We start from the raw sequence: 24,702 nt of genomic DNA, 5'->3' as shown, positions 1-24,702 counted from the left end.
CAGGAAGTGCTCAGTATTTGGCATGAGCTAGCTCGTACCACCATCTTCACTTTTATTTAAACAGGCAGGTGCTCAGCAGCCTAATCTGGAGAGATCATAAATGTGAAAAGAAACTCAGTAAGCAAAAGATAAGCATTTAACTCCAACAGGTTTCAATTTTCAACAACAGTATTGTGGTAAATGTCTTTGGACCCGATTCTGTTCCCCTTGGGTCAATGGGAGTTCTGTTGTTAACTTCACATGGGTTAGGGAGCTGTCTTCATGTTTGTTCCTGTTTAAACTGAGAAGCAAGGCAGAATTCAGCTTTGCTCATGTAATATTCCTTTCTGATTTGTTAAAGCTAGAACCACCTCTGAGCTTTTGAAATGAAAATTTTCTGTACATTCTTTTAATGTATTTTGAAAATATATTAAGTTTCATAATTTGTCTTGCTTGTGTCATATTCAAGCATGTGTCACAGGATACACTCACTGCTGAGATGGCCTCCTCCTGGTTGCTCTGAGAATTAGCTCAGGACACGTCTACAGTACAAAATTATTTAGAAATTATTCTATTCGAATTTTCGGAAGCTATTTTATACATTGGGTCTTCTGTGTCCCTACTAAAGCGCATGAATTCGGCGTATTGCATCCACAGTACCAAGGCTAGTATCGAATGTCAGAGTGGTGCACTGTGGGTAGATATCCCACAGTTCCCACAGTCCCCATCGCCCACTGGAATTCTGGGTTAAACTTCAAGTGCACGATGGGACAAAAACATTCTCACAGGAGTTTCTGGGTATGTGTCGTCAGAAAGCTACGGCAGACAATCGTTTTGTGCCTTTTTGGCGTGCAAACACCATACTTCTTTCAGCAGATGGTGCACTGCTGCTCTCCTGCTACTATGAATACACCTCTCCAACTCAACTCTGCTCAGCCATCATGAATTAGCTCAGCCATCATGAATTAGTGAGGACCTCATAGAAGAAATGGTTGTAGGGGACAATCTTGGCTCAAGTGATCATGAGCTAATTCAGTTCAAACTAAATGGAAGGATTAACAAAAATAAATCTGCAACTAGGGTTTTTGATTTCAAAAGGGCTGACTTTCAAAAATTAAGGAAATTAGTTAGGGAAGTGGATTGGACTGAAGAACTTATGGATCTAAAGGTAGAGGAGGCCTGGGATTACTTTAAATCAAAACTGCAGAAGCTATCGGAAGCCTGTATCCCAAGAAAGGGGGAAAAATTCATAGGAAGGAGTTGTAGACCAAGCTGGATGAGCAAGCATCTTAGAGAGGTGATTATGAAGAAGCAGAAAGCATACAGGGAGTGGAAGATGGGAAGGATCAGCAAGGAAAGCTACCTAATTGAGGTCAGAACATGTAGGGATAAAGTGAGAGAGGCTAAAAGTCGAGTAGAGTTGGACCTTGCAAAGGGAATTAAAACCAATAGTAAAAGGTTCTATAGCCATATAAATAAGAAGAAAACTAAGAAGGAAGAAGTGGGGCCGCTTAACACTGAGGATGGAGCGGAGGTTAAAGATAATCTAGGCATGGCCCAATATCTAAACAAATACTTTGCCTCAGTCTTTAATAAGGCTAAAGAGGATCTTGGGGATAATGGTAGCATGACAAATGGGAAGGAGGATATAGAGGTAGATATTACCATATCAGAGGTAGAAGCGAAACTGAAACAGCTTAATGGGACTAAATCGGGGGGCCCAGATAATCTTCATCCAAGAATATTAAAGGAATTGGCACCTGAAATTGCAAGCCCATTAGCAAGAATTTTTAATGAATCTGTAAACTCAGGAATAGTACCGAATGATTGGAGAATTGCTAATATAGTTCCGATTTTTAAGAAAGGAAAAAAAAGTGATCCGGGTAACTACAGGCCAGTTAGTTTGACATCTGTAGTATGCAAGGTCCTGGAAAAAATTTTGAAGGAGAAATTAGTTAAGGACATTGAAGTCAATGGTAAATGGGACAAAATACAACATGGTTTTACAAAAGGTAGATCGTGCCAAACCAACCTAATCTCCTTTTTTGAAAAAGTAACAGATTTTTTAGATAAAGGAAATGCAGTGGATCTAATTTACCTAGATTTCAGTAAGGCATTTGATACCGTGCCACATGGGGAATTATTAGTTAAATTGGAGAAGATGGGGATCAATATGAACATCAAAAGGTGGATAAGGAATTGGTTAAAGGGGAGACTGCAACGGGTCCTACTGAAAGGCGAACTGTCAGGTTGGAGGGAGGTTACCAGTGGAGTTCCTCAGGGATCGGTTTTGGGACCAATCTTATTTAATCTTTTTATTACTGACCTTGGCACAAAAAGTGGGAGTGTGCTAATAAAGTTTGCAGATGATACAAAGCTGGGAGGTATTGCCAATTCGGAGAAGGATCGGGATATTATACAGGAGGATCTGGATGACCTTGTAAACTGGAGTAATAGTAATAAGATGAAATTTAATAGTGAGAAGTGTAAGGTTATGCATTTAGGGATTAATAACAAGAATTTTAGTTATAAGTTGGGGACGCATCAATTAGAAGTAACGGAAGAGGAGAAGGACCTTGAAGTATTGGTTGATCATTGGATGACTATGAGCTGCCAATGTGATATGGCTGTGAAAAAAGCTAATGCGGTTTTGGGATGCATCTGGAGAGGCATTTCCAGTAGGGATAAGGAGGTTTTAGTACCATTATACAAGGCACTGGTGAGACCTCACCTAGAATACTGTGTGCAGTTCTGGTCTCCCATGTTTAAAAAGGATGAATTCAAACTGGAGCAGGTACAGAGAAGGGATACTAGGATGATCCGAGGAATGGAAAACTTGTCTTATGAAAGGAGACTTAAGGAGCTTGGCTTGTTTAGCCTAACTAAAAGAAGGTTGAGGGGAGATATGATTGCTCTCTATAAATATATCAGAGGGATAAATATAGGAGAGGGAGAGGAATTATTTAAGCTCAGCACCAATGTGGACACAAGAACAAATGGGTATAAACTGGCCACCAGGAAGTTTAGACTTGAAATCAGACAAAGGTTTTTAACCATCAGAGGAGTGAAGTTTTGGAATAACCTTCCAAGGGAAGCAGTGGGGGCAAAAGAGCTATCTGGTTTTAAGATTCTACTCGATAAGTTTATGGAGGAGATGGTATGATGGGATAATGGGATTTTGGTAAGTAATTGATCTTTAAATATTCAGGGTAAATAGGCCAAATACCCTGAGATGGGATATTAGGTGGATGGGATCTGATTTACTATAGAAAATTCTTTCCTGGGTATCTGGCTGGTGAATCTTGCCCATGTGCTCAGGGTTTAGCTGATTGCCATATTTGGGGTCGGGAAGGAATTTTCCTCCAGGGCAGATTGGAGAGGCCCTGGAGGTTTTTTTGCCTTCCTCTGTAGCATGGGGCATGGTTGATTGGAGGGAGGCTTCTCTGCTCCTTGAAGTTTTGAACCATGATTTAAGGACTTCAATAGCTCAGACATGGGTGAGGTTTTTCATAGGAGTGGGTGGGTGACATTCTGTGGCCTGCGCTGTGCAGGAGGTCGGACTAGATGATCAGAATGGTCCCTTCTGACCTTAGTATCTATGAATCTATGAATCAAGCAGCACAGCTTCCTCCACCAACTCTGCTCTCCCGCTATTGCTATGATTCCGAGATTCTCCATGTTGTCTGTCCTGGGCTCCCACCTCCATGAAAGCCACAGAAGACAACCATTTTCAGCCTTTGTTTGGCTACCGTGAACCAAACAGCACAGCTTCCACTGCCACTCTGCTCTCCTACATTTTGCACCCTTTTTCCAGGATTACTCGTGCAGGTGCCATAGCCATGGAGCCCGATCAGATCTCTGCTGCAGTTTTGACCATTGTAAATACCTCGCGCATTATCCAGCAATATGTGCAATACCTGCAAAACCGGGCGAGGAAGCGACGACAGCGCGATTACTATACTCATGAGGACATGGACATGGACAGCACGGCATGTGGCGATGGGGAGATCATGGTGCTGTTGGGCCAGGTTTATGCTGTGGAATGCCGATTCTGGGACCGGGAAGCAAGCACAGACTGGTGGGACCACATAGTGTTGCAGGTATGGGATGATTCCCAGTGGCTGCGAAACTTTTGTATGCGCAGGGCCACTTTCATGGAACTTTGTGACTTGCTGTCCCCTACCCTGAAGCACAAAGACACCAAAATGAGAACAGCCCTCACAGTTGAGAAGCGAGTGGCCATAGCCCTGTGGCAGCTTGCAATGCCCGACAGCTACCGGTCAGTCGGTAATCAGTTTGGAGTGGGGAAATCTACTGTGGGGGCTGCTGTGCTGCAAGTAGCCAACGCAATCATTGACCAGCTGCTATCAAGGGTAGTGCCTCTGGGAAATGTGCAGACCATTGTGGATGGCTTTAATGTGCTGGGGTTCCCTAACTGCAGTGGGGCAACAGACGGAACGCATATTCCTATCTTGGCCCCGGAACACCAGGGCGACCAGTATATAAACCGCAAAGGGAACTTTTCCATAGTGCTGCAAGCACTGGTGGATCACAAGGGATGTTTCATCTACATCAATGTAGGATGGCCGGGAAAGGTGCATGATGCTCACATCTTCAGGAACTCTGGTCTGTTTGAACAGCTGCAGGAAGGAACTTACTTCCCAGACCAGAAAATTACTATTGGGGATGTTGAAATGCTTATAGTTATCCTCAGTGATCCAGCCTACCCCTTAATGCCATGGCTCATGAACCCGAACACAGGCACCCTGGACAGTAGTAAGGAACAGTTCAACTATAGGCTGAGCAAGAATAGTGCAGTGCAAGTGCAGAATAGTGGTAGAATGTGCGTTTGGACGTTTGAAAGCACGCTGGCGCAGTTTACTGACTTGGTTAGATCTCAGCACAACCAATATTCCAATTGTAATTGCTGCTTGCTGTGCACTCCACAATATCTGTAAGAGTAAGGGGGAGACATTTATAGCTGGGTGGGAGGTTGAGGCAACTCACCTGGTGGCCAGTTTCACACAGCCAGACAACAGGATGACTAGAAGAGTGCAGCAGGGCGTGCTGCACATCAGAGAAGCTTTGAAAGCCAGTGACTGGCCAGGGTATGGTGTGAGAGTTGTGTTTGTTTCTCTTAAAGTTACTCCCCCATATATATATATGAAAGGAAATAAAGTCACAGTTGTTTAAAAACTGTTCTTCATTATTTGTTGCATAAAACATTGAGAGAAATATGAAGCTAGATGGGAGAGGGGAGGTATTGGGTTCGGGGAGTGGAGAAGGAGGGAAGGACACATCCAGAAACCAAATAAAAATTTATGATATGCCAGCTTTCTGCTGTTTGTGCAATCCTCTGGGGTTGACTGTGTGGGTTCCCATAGCCTCCCCCTCCCCCCCCGTGTTCTTGAGCATCTGGGTGAGGAGGCTATGGAATGTGGGGAGGAGGGAGGGCGGTTATTCAGGGGTTGCAGCAGCAGTCTGTGGTCTTGCTGCCTTTCCTGCACTAGATCCACCATACAGCAGAGCATGTCAGTTTGCTCCCCCATGAGCTTGACCACAGAATCCTGCCTACTCTCAAAGCGCACATCCCTCCTCTCTTCGTATTCATGTAACAATTTACGCGACTCCACAATTGTTTGCCTCCATGCATTCAACTGGGCCCTCTCAGTGTGGGAGGATCCACAAACATGTTGTCCCGAGTTCGTTTTTTTCTGTCTTCTAATCTGGATCAGCCTCTGGGACAGAGTAGATAGGGGCCACATTGAAACATTTGCACCTGCTGCAGGAGGAGAAAAAGGGAGGGTAGTATTTTAAAAGATACATTTTAGAGAACAAAGGGGACACTGTTTCTCAGTGAAACAGGAAATTCATAGTACACAGCACATGTTCTTTATGTACAAGGTATCATTTTGCCTCTTATACTGAAGTGCCTGCCACTTTGGTGTGAGTAAGCCATCACATGCGGCCAGGCAACAGAATTCAGCTTGCAGGCAGTGGCCAGGCAAGAGAATTCAGCTTGCAGGCAGCCTGCGGGCTCTCTGGGATGATCACTTCACACAACACCCTCCCCACACACACACACACACCGTGGGGCTCTGATGAGGCTCTGAGCAGGGATGAGCCCTTTAAACTAAACACGAACAGCCCAGTGTGGCTCCGATGAGGCTCTGAGGAGGTATGAGCCCCTTAAACTAAACGTGAACAGCCCACTGTGGCTGGGTTTCCCCCCACTTCCCACTGCGTGGCTCCGATCAAGCTCTCACTCACCAGAAGTGCCTTCTCCAGGGTCATAGTCCAGGAGCATGCTTTTGGAGTAGGGGGGAGGCTATTGGCTCCAGCGTTAAGAATAGTTCCTGGCTGGGGGGGAAACAGATTCCCCACTTGCCGCCTGTGCACAGCCCTCCTCCTCCTCCTCCTCTTCGTCCTCCAAAAACCCATCCTCCTTGCTCCGTGCTACTCCCCCCTTGCAGGTGTCCACGGACAGTGGTGGGGTAGCGGTGGCATCACCCCCCATAATTGCATGCAGTTCATGGTAGAAGTAGCATGAATGGGGCTGTGATGCAGAGCACCCATTTGCCTCCCTGGCTTTTTGGTACGCTTGCCTGAGCTCCTTGATTTTTGTACGACACTGTTCTGTGTCCCTGGAGTAGGCTTTTTCCGTCATGGCCTTGGAGACTTTAGTGTACGTATTTGCATTCCTTTTTTTGGAACATAGTTCTGCCATAACAGATTCGTCTCCCCAGCATGCAGTGAGATCCAGTACCTCCTGTCTGGACCATGCTGGAGCTCGTCTGCAAATCCGGGACTATGTGGTTTCTTGAGATGGTGGACTCTGCATCGTCGCCTGTGATGGTGGACTGTGCTGATGGTCACCTGTGCTGACGGTGACCAAACAGGATATTCAAAAATTCCCTGGGCTTTTACTGCCTACCTGGCTAGTGCATCGGAGTTCAGAGTGTTGTCCAGAGCGGTCACAAGGGAGCATTCTGGGATAGCTCCTGGAGGCCAATATCGTCGAATTGCATCCACAGTACCTGTAACCCGAAACTGCGATCTTGATTTTAGCGCTACTACACTTGCCGAGGTGGAGTAGAGAAATCGGAGTAAAGAGCCCTTTAAATAAAAAAAACTGGTTTGGTCTTGTGGACGGAACCAGTTTTATTTCGAGGTAATTCGGCTAATTCCAAAATAACTGTGTACTGTAGACCAGGCCTCAGTCAGGTCAAATACTCACTTCCGTCATCTCACCCTCGCCACAGCCCACTTGCCCACTAGGACTTCACACATTTCCTCTTTGTGACTCAGTCCTCCAGCCAGATCATTATGTAATTCTCCCCTTCCAAGGTATCAAAGTCCCACTGGATCAGCTCTCCTCATCCACTTCTGACAGTCTTCCAGTCCACAGGTAGGTACTGTGCTACTTTCCCAGCAACTGGTAGGGGAACCCAGGCCCACTCACCACTCCAGGTTCCAGTCCAGGGACCCTATGTCAATCAGGCTTTCAAGCCCTGGTTGTCCCTGCTCTGCCTTGTGTATGGGGTGGACACCATGCCCCATCACAAGCACATATGTGTCTATATAAAATAAACACCTGTAAATTGTTTGAAATGAATACACTGAACGAATGTTTGTAATTTTGGTCACTGGAGTCATTTGAGATGGAAAGAACCCAGCTTGAATCCCAAAAGCTAGTAGTTCACAAAAAAACCCTCTGCTTATTTGTAAAATGAACATGTTTGATTTGAAAATAATCAGGAGACAATGAACATAGAACACTATGATGTCATGTTTTACAGAATCATTTTTCACAGCAGAAGTTCACTTTAAGTTCTATGGGCCAGATCCTCTGCTTAATGTAAGGGGACTTAGTGGGCGGGCAGGGGTTGGGTGACCATCTCCCAGTACCAAAAGAAAGGGAAAACCAGGATCCTGAGACTGACAGTCCCCACGGGCAATAGGGAGAGGCCAACACTACAGATCAGCCTGATTGACAAGGCAGGCAGGCTAATGAGGGAGTCAGAAGGCAAGGGGTCCTATCCTCCGCATGGGCTGGAGCTGTCTGGGCCAGAGTGGTGCTGAGTTAAGGAGAAAGAAGGTACCTGGAATGAGCTGTGCAGACCAGAGCCAGAGGAGCAGCCTGAGCTGAGCAAAGTCACGCTGGCCAGAGCCAGAGAAGCCAACCAGAGAGCCACAGTATCTACGCTGGGAGCCACAGTAGCCAGGGCCAGAGAAGCAGCCCGGAGAGCAGTGCTGGAGGCAGAGCAGCAGCAGTGCTGGTGCTAGAACTCAGGCTGGAGCAGTGCGGAGCCAGGTGCATCGAGCAGCTGGGGAGAGCAAGGGGGGACCCTGGACAGAGGATCCAGCGCAGGGAGATGCCCCCAACCAAGAGGCCTTGCAGGCCAGACTTGGAGGAGGATCATAACCCCAACAGGGCAGAGGACATGCTGGAAGAAGGGTCCTGCCACCTAGAGCCTAAGGACACTACCAAAGCAAGTGTCTAACCCGCAACATCCCTGCAGCACAGCTAGGGGCTGCGCAGGAAGCCTGGCACATGTGAGGAAAAGACTGAACTGCCCTGACATTCCAGAGATGCTGGTTGTGATGTCCCCATGCAACAGAGCGGGGTTATATGTGTTCCTTTAACCTTTCCCATTTTTTCCCTTACTTTTTAAATTGTTTGCTGAACTATATGTAATGATCAGTCGGCCAGGGAAGCATCCAGTGCAGACAGCGCACCCTGTAGTGGGGACACCCTAGCCCCTGCCTAAGTGACCATGGCAAGGTTGGGGGTCAAGCTCCCCAGGAATCCTGGGCCTAGCCTTGTTACAAGGACTCTGCCACACAGGAGAGTGGAAGGGGATTCCTCCAGATCAGGCAGGCCTCTGGGTAAAGGGAGTAGGAGTGAGGACTCAGATCCTTTTGCTAGCCAATTCCACCAGGGTAGTGTATAAGCCACAAAAGTTCCCCACAAAAGCAGGACCATTCCCCCACTTACCTTTCGACTGCTTATTCCACTCTAGCAAAGCAATTGGAAAGTAAGTGTTACCAGCTATGTAGAAGGTTTCAGAGTAGCAGCCTTGTTAGTCTGTATTCTCAAAAAGAAAATGAGTACTTGTGGCACCTTAGAGACTAACAAATTTATTTGAGCATAAGCTTTCATGAGCTACAGCTCACTTCGTCGGATGCATTCGTCACACACATGTTCTCTGTGTGTGTATATAAATCTCCCCAGCTATGTAGCAATTCCTCTAATATAAGGACAATTCCCACTGGCTTAGCCTGGTCTACCCTATTCCCTCTCCCAGCCTCCAGCATAAAGGTCATGTCAGGGAAAGGGAGCATGGCTGGAGCACCATTGCTTTTTGACAGTCCTCATCTGTGGAACAGCTGTTTGTGGGGGGGAAAGCATTGGGCCCATGCACAATTTAGAGCAGCCCTGAGGTTGCTCTAAGTTACACTGATGGTTGAATCAGCACCTATCCAGGATCTGTGGAGCAGTGTTCAAAGATGCAAAGCCCCATTTGTCCCCCAGCTGAGTATCTGACCCCAAAACAGTAGATAAAGCTATAGAAAATTGAATATATTTCCCTGATTAAGGGTTTGAAGTTTAGCATAACCAGTTCCTCTGAATCAACAGTGGTTGGACTCGAATAGACACACAGAGCTCCTGGCACATGGTAAGTTTTTCAAAGTAAGACCATGCCAGGAACTGAGGAAAGAGCCTTCACAATTACATGCTGTTGACATTCTAGTAGTTGAAGGCACTTAGTGGCTTTGATGAGTTAATTAGTATCTCACAGAGCTAGAACCAAAGTTAGGTGAAAATCATTAGAAGGGTATGGGGGGGGGGGAAAAGAACCCAGTGATTGTGTCTTCCAGTCCCCTGGTCTATCACTGCTCTGCTACTATGAGGATGCATTGGAAAGATGACTGTCAAAAGAAAGCTATCCCATATCCATTCCAGATGAAGAACTGGATGCGACAACAGCATGTTATAGGATACTTAAATTTACCATGTGCATTCAGGCATTCCTTCCTTCCTGGAAAGATAGCACAACAAATTATTAAACAATCAATTTGTAAAGACCTAGAGGATAATAAGGAATAGCTAGCATGGATTTGTCAAGAACAGATCATATCAAACCAACCTAATTTTCTTCTTTGACAAAGTTATTGGCCTAGTGGATGGAGGGAGCAGTAGATGTGATATATCTCGACTTTAGTACAGCTTTTGATATAGTCACACATTCTCATAAGCAAACTAGGGAAATGTGGTCTAGATTAAATTAGTATAAGGTGGGTGTACAACTGGTTGAAATATGATACCTAAAGAATAGTTGTCAATGGTTTGCTGTCAAACTGGAAGGACACATCTAGTATGGGCACACAGGGATCAATCTGGGTCTGGTACTATTCAATAGTTTAATTAATGATTTGGATAATGGAGTGGAGAGTATGTTTATAAAATTTGTAGATGACACCAAGCTGGGAGGGGCTAATAGGCTTTGGATGCCAGAATTAGAATTCAAAATGACTTTGACAAATTGCAGAATTGGTCTGAAATCAACAAGATTAAGTTCAATAAAAACAAGTGAAAAGTACTACACGTAGGAAGGAAAAATCAAATGCACAACTACAAAATGGGGAATAACTGGCTAGGTGGTATACCGTGGAAAAGGATCTAGGGTAACTGTGGATCACAAATTGAATATGAGTCAACAATGTGATGAAATTATGAAAAAGGCTAATATCACTCTGGAGTGAATTAACAGGAGATTTGTTTGTAAGACTCAGAAAGTAATTGTCATGCTCTGCTTAGCACTGGTGAGGCTCAGCTGGAGTCCTGTGTCCATTTCTGGATCCCACGCTTTAGGAAAGATGTAGACAAACTGGAGAGAGTCCCGAGGACTACAACAAAAATGATAAAGGGTTTAGAAAATGTGACCTATGAGGAAAGCCCAGTTAAAAAACTGGGCTTCGTTAGTCTGGAGAAAAGAAGACTCGGGGGAATTGAAAACAGTCTTCAAATATGCTAAAGAGGACTGTGATCAATTGTTCTCCATCTCCACTGAAGATAGGACAAGTAATAATGAGCTTAATCTGCAGCAAGGGAGGTTAAAAGATTAAGTAGTAGGAAAAACTCTTTTACTATAAAGCTACTTAAGCTCTGGAACAGTCTTCCAAGGGAAGTTGTGGAATCTGTCATTGGAGGTTTTTAAGAACAAGTTAGTCAAACATCTACCAGGGATTTTCTAGGTTTACTTGGTCTTGCTACAGCAGAGAGGGCTAGACTTGATGGCTTCTCAAGTTCCCTTCCAGTCCTACATTTCTATGATTCTTTTACATAGACAATTGGGCCAGATTCTTTCCATCCTGGTGCTACACCATTAACTTTATTAAAGTAACACCAGGGATGAATTTGGACATTTTTTTTCTGCCAACTGTACCTGATTATGTCACACATCTCTTATTTTAAATCCAAAGTCACCACTCCCCCATGCTCAGTTGAAGATGTGGGTGACACAGAATTATATACAGTTACTTACCACCGGGGACTTAATGTTGTCTGTTGTGAACTTTGATTTGCTTTGCTTTCTTTGTTTCCTAGAGGTATTGCCAGCTTTGATGATAGGTAGTACTTCATTTAATAATATATGTGATCATCATTTAAAATTCCAACCACAGCACGCAATTATTTTTCTGAAAAAAAATTCAGAATCTAGCTATACTGCAAGTTAAGAATTGCTGTGTAGTAATTAAACGGAGGGAACATGGTATGTTGAGAGAGGAGAATTAAAAATATAGCACTATTTATTAGGACTGAGAAAAAACTGTATGCATTCCCATTTCATCACTAAGACTATCAACATGTTATAATACTATTGTTTAAACCACATATACTCAGCAATCTAGAAAAGCACTTAATGAGGTATTTTGGTTTATAAAGTGAGCACTGTATAGATATTTACAAATCTTTTTAACTCATTTTTATTCGATAGTCATTACTAGCTTTAAATAATCTATGGAGCAAACATAGATTTAGTCCTACGATAAAAATCCACGTTTTTAAAGCTATTGATCATGCATTAAGAAGCTGAATTTTAAACCTCAGTATACAAACCATTTTATGTATTAATTTCTTTTTTAAAATATTGCAGAGGGATAAAGTAAATTATGGACTAAGCACTGATAAATTTCCTTTAACCACAATGTCTTACATTTTAAACATCCAAAACTGACCCCAAAACAAATCTTTTTTCAGACATCTTTATCTTATAAACAAACTTATTTTTAAATGACTAAAACTATAGGGGACTGGCGGGCTCAGAGTACTGGTAATGTTGTATGTAGCCCTCCACTAGCAAAAACTGAATGTTATTAACAACTAAGCCCTATCTGGTGGCCTGTATGAAATGAGTTTTTGAGTCCAATTAGGTTATAAAGTCAGAAAACCCAGTGCTATAACTGATACTAATTGATATTATTTTTGGCAGCCTCAGCAGAGAGGCCTAGTGTAATGAATTGATGTGCTGCAGATAACAGGCTTTATTACTGTATAAATCACACACACATGGGGAGCTGCAGCTCCAAAATCACAGGCTTCTATTACTGGTAAATCGTCCTTGATCTTCTTTGCAAACCAGCCACATCACTCAAACACTCATAGATACAAGTACATTACATTAGGACTGCATCAGAATGAAGATTAAACTAACTTCTCATTAAGCAGCAGGCTTGCCAGGCCAGGTCTGGAAACCAGCACTGCTGCTTCTTAGACTTACTTGTTCTGTGCACAGGACTTCAACTTCCAAAGCTTTCAGCTAAGCATTAAATTTACTTAAAAATATAACATCATTGAAGCAAAAACAGTTAGTGGCCAGGTTGGTTTCCAGATTTCATACCAGAGTAAATGTATATGTATATGGCTAAGTCATAACCCCTGAAAGACATGTAACATAATGAATAGTGATGCTATAATGAACAATATTATCTTTTAGTAAGGAAAAAAATATACTGCCACTGGCTTAGTATCTATTGAGTCTATTTTATTACTGGAATCTATTTTCAGTTATATGGTATGCTATTATGAGCCTGCACATTTCACAGAAGAGCTCCTATAAGGTAAAATACCTTCAACTGTACTCAATGACACCATCTTTCATTTATCTTGGTATATAACCATGATCATAGTAATGGTCATTAATAACATACAGCCAGATCACACCTGGCCCAGAACCACAAAAAGAGGATTCTCTCTGCAAGCTAATCTTCCCCTTCAGAAATAGGGGCTACCTTCACAATACCACCCTGATCCCCCAGGATTCTGAGTTAGGGATCCATGCCTGAGGACAGGGCAGGACAAATAGGAATGGGGGGTATGAATATCTCCCAGTTTAAGCCTTCAGGAAAATCCAAGAAAAAGTTAATTCAGCTTAAATTCTCCCCTCTATGCTGTGAATTTCTTCCTTTGTTCCAGGAGCAGCTGCCATTTAAGGAAACCCTGGCAGTGTGTTCCAGTAGAGACATTCTCCATGGGAACAGGTTTGGGGGAAGGGTTCCAGATGTTTTGTGCACATATGGTCCTCTTCACAAATGCCACATGTTTTTTGAAGATCCCCCATGATCCCCAGCACCTGGAAGCTTAACTCCCTGCTCGTTCAGGGGCTGGACCAGAGGGAGAGAAAGAACTGTCCATGCAACAATTACAATTCCATAAGATTGTGAATTTTCCTTCCACAGGGCACTTCTAAACAAAATCTCATGAGAGTTTGGGCAATCAATTCCTGAAATATTCCAGAGTCTAGTAAATATATTGTTAGAATGTTGTTTTAAAATGAATCATGCGACAAGCTTTAACATGCTTTACCCAACCCAATCTCTTTGCACAGAAGCATCTACAGAGGATCTTCAGAAGGACCATAAGTAAAATTCACTGAGGACATTGAAGGCTATGAATACATAGATAGACAACACAGAGACTATGCATAGCTAATTTTGCTCTCTATGGCCTTGATCCAACACCCATTAATAAAATACAATATTGTCAACCCTCAGCACTTGAAAATCATGAGTCAGGCCCCAAAAAAGTAATGGGATTGCTTTAAAATCATAACACGTTGTGAATAATAAATTTGAGAATGGGTTTTATTTGCCTTCTGAGCTTTGAGGATTTAGGGTTCATATTTTCACACTTTTCTCAGCAATCATGAGGAATAGAAATTTGCTTTAAAAAAAGAAATCTGAGATCCTCATATAATCACAGGATTCCAGGAGTTGTGGCTTTAAGAAAAAGCACCAAATATTGCAAGGCTTGAGATAAAAGTGGACAACATTGACCGGAAAACTCCCATTTACTTCAAGGAAGATTGTGTAGCGTGTCCTCTGTTTATTAGTCATTTTAGTATAAATTATCATCTTGCTATTGAGCATTATGAACCAAATCCTGTTCTTAGAAATGCTGGTTCAACTCTAGGCAAAAGTAGAGCCCAAAGGCTTTTTCTGAGAACATGCAGTTCATGGATACACTCCCTTATTTCTCCAAGGACTCACTATCTTATATAGATTTATATGTCTCGATATACTTGACCATGTGGAGCATAATTCATTTTATACCTAGTGTTTATACCATCCCACACAAGCTTAGTGTTATCTCACAGTTTATAGCTGTAATTTAATTGTATCAGATATGCTGAATCATTAAATTGTAGAAAACCTGACATACATTTTTAAAATGAGCTCCCACACATCATTTCCTCTTCCCCTACGATGGGTTATCGATATCACCTTTATCAAACATTTTTATTGAAGTATTTTTGCTTTTCAGTACAAATATGACTATACAAAAAGATAAATAAATGCTATAAATTTATATTTACCATCTATAATATACAGTGTTGTGTCAACATACATATGCAAAAAGCATTTTAAGAATCTTAAACTATAAAATCATCTAACTCAGTATTTTACAACTAATGGAGGAAGAACGCTGACAAGGTAGGGAGGAAGAGGCAGTTAATTTAAACTCTCCTCTTTCCCAGACATTGTCCTGGCTGGAACCCCAAGGCTCCTCCCTGCAGACCCTTATATTTTCCTCAGAGTCTAATTACCCAGGAACTACTTCCTCTTTCCCAGCATCTGCTCCAAAAGTCCTGGAATGGGGTTTGGCTGGTGCCAATCCTCACTGCCTTTAAAAGGGGATGGATCACCCTGCTACAGTGCCCAATCCTGTATTCCTGACACATTTCAAATTCCCACTGGCTTTAGTGTGTGGCAAAGAATGCAAGACCAGGCCCTTTCATTTTTCCTTAATGTTGCCTCAGAGACCTAAGACAGCCCTGATTCACTCTGTTAATCATAAATGAAGTTGCATAACCATGATAAATGAAACTTCTCCACTTTAATTCAAATGTTTTCTCTCTCAGTGGATAAAATTTAGCCTTCCCAAGTGTTGGTACCTTTGACATATTGTTAACTTTAAAAGGCTGGGGGGTGGGGTTAATTTAGTACCATTTATATGCTAGTTAGAGGATTTTGTTAGATTTTTATTGATAATCAAGTTAATGAATGTATCAGGGAATGAAAGGGTATGCTGCCCTGGTAACGAGGGATGAGGAATCTCTCCCAAAGATGGAGGAGGAGAACTCATGTATCCCCATGGCTGTGGCTGCAATCCTCACCACTCCCAAGATGAAATGAAAAGTGGTAGTGGTCGGTGACTCCCTTCTTAGGGAGATGGAGACATCTATCTTCAAGCCTGACACGGCATCTCAGAAGGTGTGCTGCCTGCCAGGGGTCCATGTCTGAGACATTAAAGAAGGATTGCTGAGATTCATCTGGCCCTCTGACTACTATCCATGTGGGCACTAATGATACAGTGAGGTATGATCCTGAGCAGATCAGAAGTGACTACAGGGCTCTGGGAGTAAGGGTGAAGGAGTTGGAGATGGGGGGCAGGTGTTGTACTGATTGATCCTTCTGGTCAAGGGTAGGGGCCCAAGCAGAGACATGCAAATACATTGCTGTGAGACTGGTGTCACCAGTAGGGCTTCAGCATCCTCGACTGAGGTATCCTGTTCAGAGCAGGTCTGCTGAGCAGAGATAGGGTCCAGCTGTCAAGAAAAGAGAAGAGTATCTTTGGATACAGACTGGCTAACCTAGTGAGGCAGGCTTTAAACTAGGTTTGACAGGGGCAGGAGATAAAAACCCACATGTAAGTGCAAAACATGGAGACCTGGATGAAGAGTCAGAATCTGGGGAGAACATGAGAAATCACAACAGGGACAAAGGAGAGACAAGAGGGAATACAGAAGTGAAATCAAATGAATATCTTAGATATCTGCATACAATGTAAGAATTATGAGGAATAAACAGGAAGTACTATAAATACTAGTGAATAATCACAATTATGACATAATTATCATAGAAACTTGGCGGGATAATTCTCATGATTGGACTATTGCTTTAGAAGGGCACAGCTTGTTCAGAAAGGACAGACAGGGAAAAAGGAAGAAGTTGTTGCCTTGTATATCAAAGATGTATACACTTGCACTGAGGTTGAGACAGAAGTGGGAGGCAGACCTTTTGAAAGTCTCTGGGTAAGGATAAAGAGCTAAAAAGCAAGGTGATATCATGGTAGGTGGCTACCATAGACCACTTAACCAGGAAGAAGAGGTGGATGAGGTTTTAAATAACTAATAAAATAATCCAAAACACAGGACTTGGTGGTGATGGGAGCCTTCAACTATCCAGACATCTATTGGGAAAATAATACAGCATAGCAAAGATTATCCAATATTTTCTTGGAATGTATTCAAGACACAGGCACCGACTTTCCAAAGTGCTGGGGTTGTTCAACCCCCCCAGCTCTGCCCCTTCCCCCAAGACTCCACCACCGTCTCACCTCTTCCTGCCCCTGCTCCACCCCCGCCCCGCTTCTTCCCACCCAGTCTCACCCCCTCCCCCGAATGCACCGCATCTTCGCACCTCCGTCCTCTCCTCCCAAGCCTCCTGAATGCCACAAAACAACTGATTGCAGTGGGTGGTATGCACAGGGAGGGAGGGGGAAGCGCTGATCTGCAGCGCTGGGAGGGGGGGAGCTGATAGGGGGACTGCCAGTGAGTGCTCAGCACCCACCATTTTTTCCCCATGGGTTCTTCAGCCCCAAAGCACCCATAGAGTCAGTGCCTATGATTCAAGACAACTTTTTATTACAGGAAGTGGAGAAAGTGACTAGGGGTGAGGCCATTCTGGATTTGGTTCTGATAAACAGGGAGGAACTAGTAGCGAATCTGAGGATGGAACGCAGCTTGGGTGAAAGTGATCATGAAATGATAGAGTTCATGATTCTAAGGAATGGTAGAAGGGAAAACAGCAGAATAAAGACAATGGACTTCAAAAAGACAGACTTTAGCAAACTCAGAGAACTGGTACGTAAGATCCCATGGGAAGCAAGTCTAAGGGAAAAAAAGAGCTCAGGAGAGTTGGACGTATTTTAAAGCTACATATTAAGGGCACAAGAACAGACTATCCCAAAAGCATAGGAAAGATACGACGTATGGTGAGAGGCCACCCTGGCTTAACCAGGAGATCTTCAATGATCTGAAACTCAAAAAAAGAGTCATATAAAAATGAAAACTAGGTCAAATTACAAAGGATGAACACACACAAAAAAAACCCACAAGGATTTAGGGACCAAATTAGAAAGGCCAAGGCACAAAATGAGATTAAATGAGCTAGGGATGTAAAGGATAAAAAGAAAGTATTTTACAAATGCATGAGAAGTAAGAGGAGGAACAAGGATAGAGTAGGTCTTTTACTCAGTGAGGCAGGAAAGACAATAACATAAAATGCAGCAATGGTCGAAGTGTTAAATAACTTTCTTGTATCATTTTCACCTAAAAAGTTAGCAGTGATTGGACAACTAGCATAGTGAACATGCTTATAAATGGGGTAGGATCTGAGGCTAAAATAGGAAAAGAATAAATTACCAATTACTTAGACAAGTCAGCTGTCTTTAAGTCTGTAGGGCCTGATATATCCTAGAATACTTAAGGAACCGCCTGAAGAGATCTCTGAGCCATTAGCGATTAATTTTGAGAACTCATAGAGGACAGGAGAGAAACCAGAGGACTGGGAAAGGGCAAATACAGTATCAACCTATAATAAGGGCAACCCAGGGAATTATAGACCAGTCAACTTAACTTCAGCATCCAGAAAGATAATGGAGCAAATAATGAATTGATTTGTAAGCACATAGAAGAAAATAAGGTAATAAGTAACAATTAACATGGATTTGTCAAGAACCAATCACGTCAAACCAACCTAATATCTTTCTTTGACAGGGTAACAAGCCTTGTGGGCGGGGGGGAAGCGGTAAATGCACTATATATCAACTTTAGAGAGGCTTTTGATACTGTTTCACATGACTTTCTCATAAACAAACTAGAGAAATATTGCCTAGAGAAATTTATCATAAGGTGCGTGTGCAACTGGCTGGAAAACGTACTCAGAGAGTAGTTATCAAGGAGTCATAATTGAGCTAAAAGGGCATATTGAGTGGGGTCCCATAGGGATCTGTCCTGGGTACGGTTCTATTTGATATCTTCATAAATGATTTGGATAATGGCATAAAAAGTACACTTATAAAGTTTGCGGATGATACCAAGCTAGGAGGGGTGGCAAGTGCTTTGGAGGACAGAATTAGAATTTAAAATGTTCTTGACAAACTGGAGAAATGGTCTGAAGTAAATAGAATGGAATTCATAAGGACAAAATGCAAAGTACTACAGTTAAGAAGGAATAATGAATTGCACAAATATAAAATGGGAAATAACTGCCTAGGAAGGAGTACTGCAGAACACTTATCTTGGGATTATAGTGAATCACAAACTAAATATGTGTCACCAATGTATTACTATTGCAAAAAAAGCAAACATCATGCTGGAATGTATTAGCAGGAGTGTTCTAAGCAAGACACGAGAAGTAATTCTTCCATTTTAGTCAGCACTGATAGGGCCTCAGCTGGAGTATTGTGTCCAGTTCTGGGCACCACACTTCGGGAAAGATGTGTACAAATTGGAGAGAGTCCAGAGGAGAGCAGCAAAAATGATTAAAGGTCTAGAAAACATGACCTGCAAGGAAATATTGGAAAAAAATGGGTTTGTTTAGTCTAGAGAAGAGAAGACTGAGGGGCACATGATAACTGTCTTCAAGAACGTAAAAGGATGTAATAAAGAGGAGGGTTTTCCTCAACCCCTGAGGACAGGACAAGAAGCAATTGGCTTAAATTGCAGCCAGGGAGATTTAGGTTAGACGTTAGGAAAAAGTTCCTAACTGTAAGGGTGGTTCATATTGTCCAGGCAGGCTGAGGAATCTCTGTCACAGAAGGATTTTAAAAACAAGTGAGACAAACATCTGTCAGGGATGATCTAGATAATACTTAGTCCTGTCTCAGAACAGGGGACTGGACTAGATGTCTAATTGAGGTCCCTTTCAGTCTTACATTTCTATGATTGTATTAAATGCATCATCAATTATATTTACTCTTAAAGATACAGGCAGGAAAAAACTCACTTTTGAATCCCTTCAGATGGGTACCTGAATTTTAGGGAAGAGGAAAGATGGTTCAGGGGTTAGCACACTGGCCTGGAACTTGGGAAACCAGGTTCAACTCTCTTTTCCTTTGCAGGTTCAATTCTTTTTTCCTTAGAAATGTAAAGCCCAAAAGAGGTTGATTAGGTTGATTATAAAAAGAAAAGGAATACTTGTGGCACCTTAGAGACTATAACTCCAAGGCTTCTCATCAGCTATTCAAAATTAATGTTACCTGCTCTGACTATACTGAAAGATAACAAATCCAGATAGAAATCAGATAGGGTGTGCCATACAATTTTATTAAAGAACCCCATCATTACAACTCAACAGTTGAAAACAGTTTTTTTCTTATCAGATAAACTATGCTGATACGAGGACTGAGTTCAGATAAAAGATATGCACTTCGAATGATCAAAGGGGCAGTCAGCCTTTAGTGAACTGTAAAGAAGCTCAAGGAAATTATTTATCTCTTCCCCCCCCCCACCCCCTAAGCAATACCCTGCTGTACATGGAAAGATTTTCTAACTTTCATTTCTCTGAATAATTATTTCAGTCAAGTTTTCTGTTTTGAAGCAAAACTGATATTTATTGAGCTGAAGAGAAGGACACAGGGCCCAGGGCCCAGGTCCTTTAGGGTAGAGGAATAGCTCAGTGGTTTGAGCATTGGCCTGCTAAACCCAAGGTTGTGAGTTCAATCCCAGAGGGGGCCATTTAAGGATCTGGGGCAAAAATTGGGGATTTCCTGCTTTGAGTAGGGAGTTGGACTAGATGACCTCCTGAGGTCCCTTCTAACCCCGATATTCTACGTCTTCAGTCTATCATTAGCCTGACCCTGATGGATTGGTATGATACAGGGAGGGAGATGGCTTTTATTCTCTACTTTAAATTGCTTCTTCTAATGTACTATCAAACTGAATTTATGTCACACTCCAAGTCACCACAATGATGGGCTTAGCAAAATTATTTAATAATATATTTTTCTATTTTTATTGTGTCATCAGACATGGGTGTAGTATAACCACTGCAAATATAGCTTGCACTTATAGGGCCACATTCACAACAGAGGCTAAACAAGTGTAACTTACACCTTCTTCTGACCCCCTCAGCATGTTACTTACACTAAATCAAACTCCCTTTCACTTAATTACATCCTGATGTTGCAGTTGCATCTTTGCAGGTGGATCCTTTCCTCTGCATGGAGGTTCATGTTCATTGCTGGGCACTGCCCAGGGGAATAAGCCTCTGACTGATTAGATTTATCTGTCGAATTGAGACATTGAACTCTCTTAGAACAATCAGACCCAGACTCCTGTATGTCAATAGCTATAAATTTTAATTAACCACTGGAACAACTTACTTAGGAACATGGTGGGTTCTCCAGCACTTGAAATATTTAAATTAATAGTGGTTATGTTTCTAAAAGATGCTCTAGCTCAACCAGAAGTTATGTTCTTGGTGCAACAATTACTGGATGAGGTTCCATGGGCTGTGTTATGCATAGGGCCCTACCAAACTCACAGCCCTGAAAAACTTGTCATGGACCATGAAATCAGACCTCCAACATGAAATCTAGCTATTGAAGGGGCAGGGCGGAGGGTGCCCCAGCCTGGGGCACCTATCATTCACCAGGCTCCAGCTGCTATCTGCTGAGCTGGGAAGAAATGGGACTTCCTCTTCCTCTGCACATCCACTCTCTGGGGGAGATCAGACCCACCTCCAAGTGCTTCTTCTGGTTGCAGGAAACTCCATGGCCATGCAGCCCAGCTCTGAAGGCAGCACAGACGTGAGGTTGGCAATCCCATGGCCCGCCCCCCCATGTCAGCTTTGTGACCCTTCCCACATGATTCCCTTTTGGGTCCAGACCCCCATGGTTACAACACCATGAAATTTCAGATGCAAACATCTGAAAATGTGAAATTAACCAATTTTAAAACCCTCTGGCCTTGAAATTGATTAGAATGGACCGTGAATTTGGTAGGGCCCTAGCTACACAGGACGTTAGACTAGATGATCATAATGGTTCCTTCTGACCTTGAATATTTAGGAATCTATGCATTTAAACCCACTTAATAATGTGTGCCTTACACATTACCTCTGATCTGTCTAGTATTTTAAGTAATACAGTTACAATTATACTGCATCTACTCTGTCATAGTAAACTATAGTAGTTTGTCCTATATATATATATATATATATATATATATATATATATATATATATATATATATATATATAATTAACAATGTGTACCAAGCCAAGATTCTGAAATTAGTAGGATTGTGTGAAATATTTCCAGTGAAATGTGAAAACCCCAACATTTGCACTGAGGTATCATTGGAGCAGAGCGACTAAGATCCGGGATAGATCTTTGCACAGTCAGCTCCTAAGTCCAGAGGACCCCATTGGACTCCAACACATATACAATCTGAGAGGAGGGCAAAAGAAACATTACATGTCAGAGCCCAACATGTGAAGGTTATTGCTTCTCAGTACAGTTTGTTCTTTGGAGACCAGGAAAATTGTATCAGAAAGATGCATGTTACCATGGTGCAGTTTAAAAATAGACCTTCCTTAGTTTAATATTTAGCTTTAAACAACATCAATACAAACTGCACCTATTACCCCTTTTAGTGCTCTTTGCCAAACTGTATAAGATTCTACTGTAAGTTCTATATTTACTATTGTGATAAAACCCCACCTCATTGAAAGTCTTAGAGCCAAAATGAGCATGTGATTCATACATTCAATACTGACCTACTGGACAAGCCCACTCTAAGCCCACCTGGCCTTGTCTTGGCCTTCTTTGCTGCAATGGGCAGAGATGCCACAGAGCATTGCTTTATGGAAACACAGGGAAAAAAGTCGGTTTGCTTCACCATAACACAGTCTCCTCCCACCCCACACAGCGTTTTAAAGCTTTTGTGTTCCTGGCATCTGTGGAGGGGCTAGCATTTTATCTACAAAGGGGACTCCAGTGGATAACACTTCCATGGGCTTCAATAGACGCAGGGATGAGGATCTTGTACAGACCATGTTTAAAAAGTTCAGTGCTTTCAAAAACACCTTCATATCTTTCAGATTAAAGACATACCATTAAATATTTCTATTATTCTCTGTGACTTCCAACTGATGAGCAACTTGTAGCAAAAATATTTATTAGTAGACCCTAAATGCATGAGCTTGCACTTTGTACTATTGAATTTCATCCCATTTTTGTCACTCCCATCTTCCAGTATTCCACGTCTCCTGTTTATTGACAATGCCTCCCAACTTAGTATCATCAGCAAATGTCATTAGCACATTCCTGCTTCTGTGCCAAGGTCATTAATAAAAATATTGAATAAGATCAGTCCCAAGCCTGATCCTTGATGAAGTTTACCAGTAGCTTCCTTCCAGTCCTATAATTCACCTTTCAACACCACCTGTTGCCTTCTCCCCTTTAGCCAGTTCTTTATCCACTTTGCAGTTCTTGTGCCGATTCCCATCTTCTCTAATATAGCTAATAATTTCCCATGTGATACCATATAAAATGCTTTATTGAAGTCCAAATGTATTAGATCTACTGCACTTCTCTTATCTAAAATGTCAGTTATATCTCAAAGAAGGAAATCAGGTTAGTCTGATCTACCTTTTGTAAACCCATGTTGCATTACATCCCGTTTACCTCCATGAATTTAGTTATTCTTTCCTTCACAATTTGTTCTAAAGCCTTGTATACTACTGATGTCAGACTAACAGATCTGTAATTGCCTGCATCTCTTTATTTCCCTAAAGAATATAAATAGCCTTTTACTTTTAATTACATTTGGCTGACATTGTAATAACAGGGTATTTATGTCATTTTTTCTGCCTATGAATATGTCCTTGTGCATCTTAGCAGAATGGCACAGGGAACTTAGAGACTTTGAAATACAGACCTTTATATTCAACCACCTGATACTGTCAGCAAAAGGAAGGGGTGCCTGTTTGCAAGAAGTAGGCCTGTTATCCACAAAATCCTCATTATGGAAACAGTAAATTTTACTTTGCTTCGGAGGAGAGGGGGGAAAGAGAGAGAATAAGAAAAGGCGGATTTGAATTAATAAAACTATAAGCTGTGATTTCTCTTTACATTACTTGGTAACTTCAATGATAATTAGCACATTGAACTGCAATATTTGTGCAGACACCATTTTCCATATTATTATACACTCGTTGCATAATTATGTGATCTGAGAAATGAAATCATACCGGAAATTCCACAAAAATAGTTAAGCAGCAGGTTAATAGAAACTCATGTGGCCTGGGTAAGGTTGTGTGAGCTATCTATATTACAGGTAAACAATCCCTAAATTACTGAAAGAAGCTGGAAGAAGGAATGAGCATGAGAGGTTACTTTAATTTACATTATCTCACACCCACCTCCTAGCTGCCTCTCTTGCTCCACACCTCTTTCCCACTCATCCACATGTAAGTTACCCCACCCTAATTCTTCTAAACTCTGTTAGACAATCGTGAAACCCACTTTCTGGTTTGTAACTCATATCACCTCCAAATTCAGTCCCTAATGTAGATATTATTGCATATGTTGGAATTCCTTGCTAGGTCACTAGATGGCATGTGACTATGCACCATAGGAAAGTTGTTTTTAGTTCTTTCCATCTAATCGGTCTAAGCATGTATACTACATTCATCACCATGCTTCTGAGCACTTAGTTAGTGTGTGTGATCGCCTACAGAGTAAAATCCTGGTTAATCCATTGGTCTTTATTTTGTTGACTTATGTCATAGGACCCCACTTTGTGTGTGTATTTAAATCTGCATGGTTGAGAGGGGGAGGAGAATTTTGGTCCCAAAGCCCCTAGTAGCAACAATTTGAGCAGAAATTTGGGGTTATTTAAAACAACTCTGCTTTCTTTCTGCAATCTTCCTGCCTCCAGCATGTTCCAGCCAGCATTCGTGTTTCTCCTTGGGGAGCCAGGAGAGCAAGTGTCTGTCTCCCCAGACCGGAAGGAAACCTCTCCTGTTAGCAGTGTGTATGTATCTGGAGCAAGATGAAAGATGGTTCCACCAAGCTAGCTCTAGGGGAGTTCTTTGGAGGCTTTAGCCAAGCTGGCAGGAGAAAACATAGATTATTACAATTTAACA

The sequence above is a fragment of the Dermochelys coriacea genome, chromosome 1 (genome assembly GCF_009764565.3).
Source record: "Dermochelys coriacea isolate rDerCor1 chromosome 1, rDerCor1.pri.v4, whole genome shotgun sequence".
Taxonomy (NCBI): domain Eukaryota; kingdom Metazoa; phylum Chordata; order Testudines; family Dermochelyidae; genus Dermochelys; species Dermochelys coriacea.
This window is presented reverse-complemented; position numbering follows the sequence as displayed.